General features: G+C 42.0%; 1 pseudogene; it reads right to left on the bottom strand.

The window, feature by feature from the left end:
- Positions 1–1,108: 1,108 nt before the first annotated feature.
- Positions 1,109–7,182, bottom strand: LOC140185877 (interferon-induced protein with tetratricopeptide repeats 5 pseudogene; annotated as a pseudogene).
- Positions 7,183–7,391: the final 209 nt, after the last annotated feature.

Genomic DNA, 7,391 nt, shown 5'->3' with positions numbered 1-7,391 from the left:
GGTGGGAAGTTCAAGGGGGATATTAGAGAAAGGTTTTTTACTCGGAGAGTGGTTGGTGCATGGAATACACTGCCTGAGTCAATGGTGGAGGCAGATCCACTAGTGAAATTTAAGAGACTGCTAGACAGGTATATGGAGGAATTTAAGGTGAGGGGTTATATGGGAGACACTGTTTGAGGGTCGGCACAACAATGTGGGCTGAAGGGCCTGTACTTTGCTGTACTATTCTATGTTCTATGTCCTATGTAGACCAAATCAACAATGCTCAGCTCTGCTTACTGAATTGGAATTGTTAACTGTATTATCAGGAGTGAAGGCTGGAGTGAAAGTTCCTTAAATGTTCCTTGAACTGATACTGTTTACCATCGTGTGCACAAGAAAATCACTCACACTTCACCGCTGGTCTGGAGAATTAAATCATAACATTTTATTCGTTACTTTTACACTCAGTTTCTGATATTACAGTTCATTTAACAATATTGAAAGGAAAATATATATTAATGACTATCAGATTTTAAATTAAAATTTTGTTTGAAAACTGCGAACATTGGAAATCCACATTCTTAACTGTAAAATTCTGAAAAAAAACACACAACAGGTTAGGCAGCATCTTAAATCTTCAGTCTGAAAAATAAACTCTGTTTTCCCTACTAAGGATACTGACCAGTCTGCTAAATGTTATCAGAATTTTCTGCTTTTATAGCAAAATATTTGAACATTTTTAACATTTTGAGTCCACTTTGGTGTTCTTTCACCGTAAATTACATGAAGATTTAACTCATTATTGTGGAATATAAACCAACACTCTACATAGACTGTACATCATCTGGAATATTTTTGCGTACAAAATGAATTGCTTGGAATGGAATTATTAACAGCAAAAAATGTAAAAGAGTAAGGAAAGTTTATAGTAATCAACCTCAAGTGTAAATTGGAATCTAGAACATTCCACATAATTGGGTCATAATTGGCTATGGTTCATTTGGGAAAAAATGGAGTTGAGTTCTTTGCTTTATCACCTGAGCATTTGATAAATCATTTCAATTTCTTGCAGAGCAAACCTTTCACAGGCACAGTACCCCCCTGGATCTCTCTGGGTATCTGGAGCCTAAGTAGATGGGTGTAATTCAGAAAGAGCATTGAGATATTCTTCATTACCAGGATCATATTCCAAGGCCTTTTTAAAGCATTTAACAGCCTCATCTGTCTCCCCAGCCAGCTGGTGCACCATCCCAAGAATTCCAAAGGCTTTGCTGTTTCTTGGATTCCTCTGAATTTGTTTTCCTAAGACTTTTCTCAAGTTGCTGTAACAGAGCTTCCATTGTTTATTTCCACGAAGGAATTTAAGTCCGTCCAGAAAATAAATGATTGCGTTTGATTCAGATCCTTTGTGGTGCAGTTCAAATAATCCAACTTGTAAAGCGAATGCCTGTTTATGATCTGGAGCAAGATCCTCCAAACTCAGCAGACTGTTGTAGATCTCCTCTGCTCTCTCTGCTTCTCTATTTTCTAAGCAGATTCCTGCAAAATCCAGTTTTGCAAAAGCAAATGTTGATTTCAGTTCAAATGCCTTTTCAAAGTGACATTTGCACTTACTAATCAACTCAGCTTTCCATTGAAATGCAGCTCTGTCAGGATAGTTGTGGTCTGCTTTCTTTTTCAGAGTGAATAGCTTTCCCCTGTAACATAGACCAATTTGGTGGTGTAAGAAGGATGAGCATGGAGTAAATTCCAAACCTCTGTTCAATTGTTCTATTGCGATATGGATACCTCCTCTTATTCTGTGAAACTTTGCTGCATAGCGAAGCATATATGGCAGATCTGGGGTCTTCCTCAATGCTTCTTCAACTAATTCATCAGCTTTCTCTGCTTCATTGAACTCTTGCAGCTTTAGGGCCAACATAACCATGGCCACTGTGTCATCTGGATCAAGCTCCAGCACCCGTCGCAGATACCTCACTGGCTGACTCTGCTCCTGATTCTCTGAAACACCAGAAGTAGTTTCCGGACGAAGCAAAGCAGTTGCATACCTCATAGACCACTCCACATCAGAATCAGAGTCAGAATCAGAATCAGAATCCTTTATTATCGCAAAGTATGTGGACACATACAGGGAGTTTGATGCCAGTTTCCCTGGCTCTCGCTGTACAGAATCAAAAAGCAAACAAAACAACAGTGCAAATAATCGTGAACTCCATACAATGAGGTATACCTGTATATGTACAGGTGGACGTTTATAATAGACTAAAATTCAAGTGTTCATAAGACTGATGGCATACGGAAAGAAACTGTTCTTGTACCTATTTGTCCTGGTATACAGTGATCTAAAGCGCCTTCCACGTTGGAAGCCCAGGCTAATCAGAGGGATGCCGGTAGACTATGGCAGGGTGTAAATGAGATCACTGGGCGCAAAGAAAAGGCTGGGAATATCAATAACTGTGGTGCTTCTCTTCCTGACGAACGTAACGTATTCTACGCGAGATTCTAACAGAAGAGAAGCGTCCTGCTCCCTCCGGATGAACCGGACCTGGTGGCATCGAGATTCATCGTCACCAAGGACGTTAGAAGGGCCTTCCTGAAGATAAATCCAAGGAAGGTGATGGGCCCAGATGGTGTCCCGGGATGGGTTGTCCAGGCCTGTGCAAGCAAGCTAGCTGGAAGTGTATGCTGAGATTTTCAACTACTCCTTGCTTCAGTCTAAGATCCCCTTGTGTTTTAAGAAGGCAACGATAATCCCAGTGCCGAAGAAGAGCAAGGTGGCATGCCTGAATGACTATCGACCTGTGGCTCTGACATCAATTGCTATGAAGTGCTTCTGGCGATTGGTTATGGCACACATCAACCACAGCCTACCGGTCAACTTCGACACTTTGCAATTCGCCTACCAGAGCAACAGGTCAATGGCAGATGCCATCTCTCTGGCCCTACATTCCTCCTTAGAACACCTGGAGAATAAAGACGCATACGTATTGACTACGGCTCTGCCTTTACTACCATCATTCCAAATAAACTGATTCCTAAGCTCCGGAACCTGGGCCTTAGCACTCAGATCTGCAGCTGGATCTTCAACTTCCTCACAGACAGGACCCAGGCTGTAAAGATAGGGGACAAGCTCTCCTCTACAATCACTCTGAGCACCGGTGCCCAACAAGCATGGAACTCAGCCCCCTGCTGTACTCACTGTACACCCATGATTGTGTAGCCAAGTTTCCATCGAACTCAATACACAAGTTTGCTGATGACACTACAATTGTAGGCCATATCTCGGGTAATGATGAGTTTGAGTACAGAGAGGAAATTAAGAATCTGGTGGCACTGTGCGAAGACAATAACCTATCCCTCAACGTCAGCAAGACAAAGGAATTGGTTGTTGACTTCTGAAGGAGTAGCGGACCGCAAGACCCAATTTACATCGGTGGTGCGCAAGTGGAACAGGTCAAAAGCTTTAAATTCCTCGGGGTCAATATCACAAATGACCTGACTTGGTCCAACCAAGCAGAGTCCACTGCCAAGAAGGCCCACCAGCACATTTAATTCCTGAGAAAACTAAAGAAATTTGGCCTGTCCCCTAAAACCCTCACTAATTTTTATAGATGCACCGTAGAAAGCATTCCTCTAGGGTGCATCACAACCTGGTATGGAAGTTGTCCTGTTCAAGACCAGAAGAAGCTGCAGAAGATCGTGAACACAGCCCAGCACATCACACAAACCAATCTTCCATCCTTGGATTCACTTTGCACCGCACGCTGTCAGAGCAGTGCTGTCAGGATAATCAAGGACACGACCCACCCAGCCAACACACTTTTCGTCCCTCTTCCCTCCGGGATAAGGCTCAGGAACTTGAAGACTCGTATGGCCAGATTTGGGAACAGCTTCTTTCCAACTGTGATAAGACTGCTGAACGGATCCTGACCCAGATCTGGGCCATACCCTCCAAATATCCAGACCTGTCTCTCAGTTTTTTTGAACTACCTTACTTTCCATTTTCTATTTTCTATTTATGATTTATAATTTAAACTTTTAATATTTACTATCGATTTGTACTCCAGGGAGCGGGAAGTGCAGAATCAAATATCGCTGTGATGATTGTACATTCTAGTATCAATTGTTTGGCGACAATAAAGTATAAGTATAGGTTCCCAGATCACAAACCTGGGATCAGATCCAAAATCCTTATGCTGAATGAGCACCGACACCTTTTCTAGATGCCTCAATGTCCAGAAACAGAACGCATTAAATTTGACTGATCCAGCTATCCATGCTAATGTCACTGTCAAATGTCCGAGAATTTGTAAACATTCTGTAAAGTGAAGATGCGACTCACCTCATGATGCTGTGCAGAATTCCAGTTGCACCTCAGGTGGCTGGTTAGCTGAGTAACTCTGCAAAATGTTGTCCTAGTTGTTTATATAGTGTCTAGGTGGAGATAAAATCAACCAAAATATTAGTCTCAAAGTGGTTCAAAAAAGCAAAACTGAAGAAGCCAGATATTTTCTCCCTGGAAATTGTTTGTGTCATGAAGAAGTTTCCATGTTGAGAGTGTCAGGGGGCAGAAGTGAGTCTATTTGCTATTACTAAGGAGAAGGGGAGAAGGTTCTTGGGAAGCTGGAAGGTCTGAAGATAGATAAGTCACCTGGACAAGGTGGACTACACTCCAGGGCTCTGAAAGAACTGGACAAAGCAATAGTGCAGGCCTTAGTCATGATCTTTCAAGAATCACTGGATTCTGGAATTGTTCTGAGGACTGGAAAATTGCAAATATCATTCCACTCTTTAAGAATGAAGGGAGGCAGAAGAAAAGAAATTATAGGCCAGTTAGCTTGACCTCAGTGGTTGGGAAGATGTTGGAACCCACTATTAATGATGATGTTTCAGTGTACCTGGAGGCACATGATGAAATAGGTCAAATTCAGCATGGTTTTCTTAAGGGGAAAACTTGTGTGACAAGTCTGTTGGAAATCTTTGAAGAAATAACAGGCAGGATAGGCAAAGTCAGTGGATGTTGTTTACTTGGATTTTCAGAAATCATTTGACAAGGTACTGCACATGAGGCAGCCTAACAAGAAAAGGAACGATCGTATTACAGTTAAGATTCTCGCATGGATATACATAAGATTGATTGACTGGAAAGAGGCAAAGATAGGGAATAATTCAGACCTTTTCTGGTTGAGTGCCAGTGAGTAGCAGTGTTCTTTTCACAATGACTTGATGACAGAATTGATGGCTTTGTAGCCATGTTTGCAGATGATCTGGAGATCGGTAAAGGGGAAATTGAGGTCAGGAAGCGGGGAGTCTGTGGAAGGACTGAGTCAGATTGGAAGAATGGACAAAGAAGTAGCAGATGGAATATAGTGTAGGGAAGTTATGGTCACGTTTACTATTTTCTAAGTGGGGAGAAAATTCAAAAATCTGAGTAGTAAAGGGATTTGGGAGTCCTTGTGTAGGATTCCCTAAAGGTTTACTTGCAAGTTGAGACAGTGGTGAGGAAGGCAAATGCAATGTTAATATTCATTTCAAGGGGACTAAAATGTTAAAGCAAGTGCTGTACGTAATGCTGTTGCTTTTATAAAGCATTGGTCTGACCACACTTGGAGAATTGTGAACAGTATTGTGCCTTTTATCTAAGAACATATATGCTAGCATGGACAGTCTCCAAAGGAGGTTCATGAGAATGATTCCAAGAATTAAAGGGTTAACATATGTGGAGCTTTTGATAGCCCTGGGCCTCTACCGACTGCAGTTTAGTTGATGAGGTAGGGGGATCTCATTGAAACCTATCGAATACTGAAAGGTCTAGAAACATAGAAAATAGGTGCAGGAGTAGGCCATTCGGCCCTTCGAGCCTGGATGGATCGGATGTAGGGCGAAAGCTTCCTATAGTAGGGGAGTCACGGACAAGAGGGCACGATTTACTTTTGACACAAGCATCCTTATCTGCCTTTAAAGATGTGTCTACGAATGCACAGTACCAACATTGTGCGCCAAATACAGTTATAGCAATGCATTTCGCATCCTTCCATAATCAAGCTTATGTGCAATAGTTAAAAAATAAATTTAAATACAGGAAAATTTACAGTGTTCTGTAACTCATTATGTTCATTTGAAATAATAGTCTTTGAATTTCTTTCACAGCTTCAGATGGACTTTTAATGTAGATTCAATGGAGAAGGGTGTCCTATGTTTTGATTTCCTGCACTAACAGATGGACAACAATTTCCTGATGGTGAATAGAAACTTATCCGAGAAAACGAAACCAGTTGTTTCCAAAAAAATGATGCCACTGAAACAACAATACAGGCTGACGCAGAGCTGCCTGGATCCAATCGCAAGCCAGGCTTGGATAGCACCAGTAACAAATCACATTGCCCATCAGACCCACCCTGACTGGTTGAACTTTTATCTGCCTACTTAGGATACCTGGCAGTCATCACAGACTGCCTTTTAACTATTCGTGTTTCCCTGTTTTGCCCCTTCACAGAAGGCTGAGGTTTTGGTAACAGAGGTTCTCAGAACTAGCAACGCCCTTGATTTCTTGGATACAGCTTGGCAGTTCTCCAAGTTGAAATCTAGACTGGATTCCAGACGATAAAAAGTAGTCGCATAGCCCATCGTCCACTGCACGTTATCGGAATCTTCTTTCAGAGCCTTCTCAAAGCATTCCTTTGCATCCTCATAGTAAACACTACTACCAAAAGTTAACAATGACCATCCCTTCTCCCTGTACACCTCAGGGGTCATTGCTGTATAGCAAGGGCCGTCACTGAGTGGTTTACAGATCATCTCCAGCTTGTCCAGGTAGGACTGGGCCTCGGTCAGTTGTCCCATGTGGTAATGCACCCAGGCAAAGTTTCCATAGGTGATGATGCTGCTTCTTTCAAATTCATCGTTGAGTTTTTCTCTCCAAATCTGTTCAGCTTCCTTTAATTTTTGAATTGCTTCTTCATAGTTGCCTTGCTGACAGTTTACCAAAGCAAGTTGGTTGTAGGATGTGGCTTGATATTTGACACCAAGTTTTATGGAATCTTGTAATCTAACCTTCAATTCTCTTAAGTCAGTGTTGTCCTTCTGTGGAATCCACGTGAAGTGACACGGAAGCTGGCAGAGTTTCTCAAACAGGGATTCCTTCAGAGTGTTGCTGCATGGAAGCACAAAGTAATCAAAGATTATTGATGTGAAATCCATCCTAACTACTGAATGCTTTGATTGACAAAATTGACAAGTTCTGAATTCCTGAGCTGGGGCCTAGGCAGAGAGCGATGTGCGCAGAACAGTTCAATCTCTGCCTGGTTAGACCAGATTCTACCAAATGCTGATTAACCTGGTGGAAATCAGTTTTGCTTCTAGAAATACCAACCAGTAATCCAAGGCAGCCAGCTGAAAATAATTACTAT

The sequence above is a fragment of the Mobula birostris genome, chromosome 21 (genome assembly GCF_030028105.1).
Source record: "Mobula birostris isolate sMobBir1 chromosome 21, sMobBir1.hap1, whole genome shotgun sequence".
Lineage (NCBI taxonomy): Eukaryota > Metazoa > Chordata > Chondrichthyes > Myliobatiformes > Myliobatidae > Mobula > Mobula birostris.
Note: the sequence above shows the minus strand (reverse complement) of the source record. Positions and strands in the feature narration are given on the sequence as shown.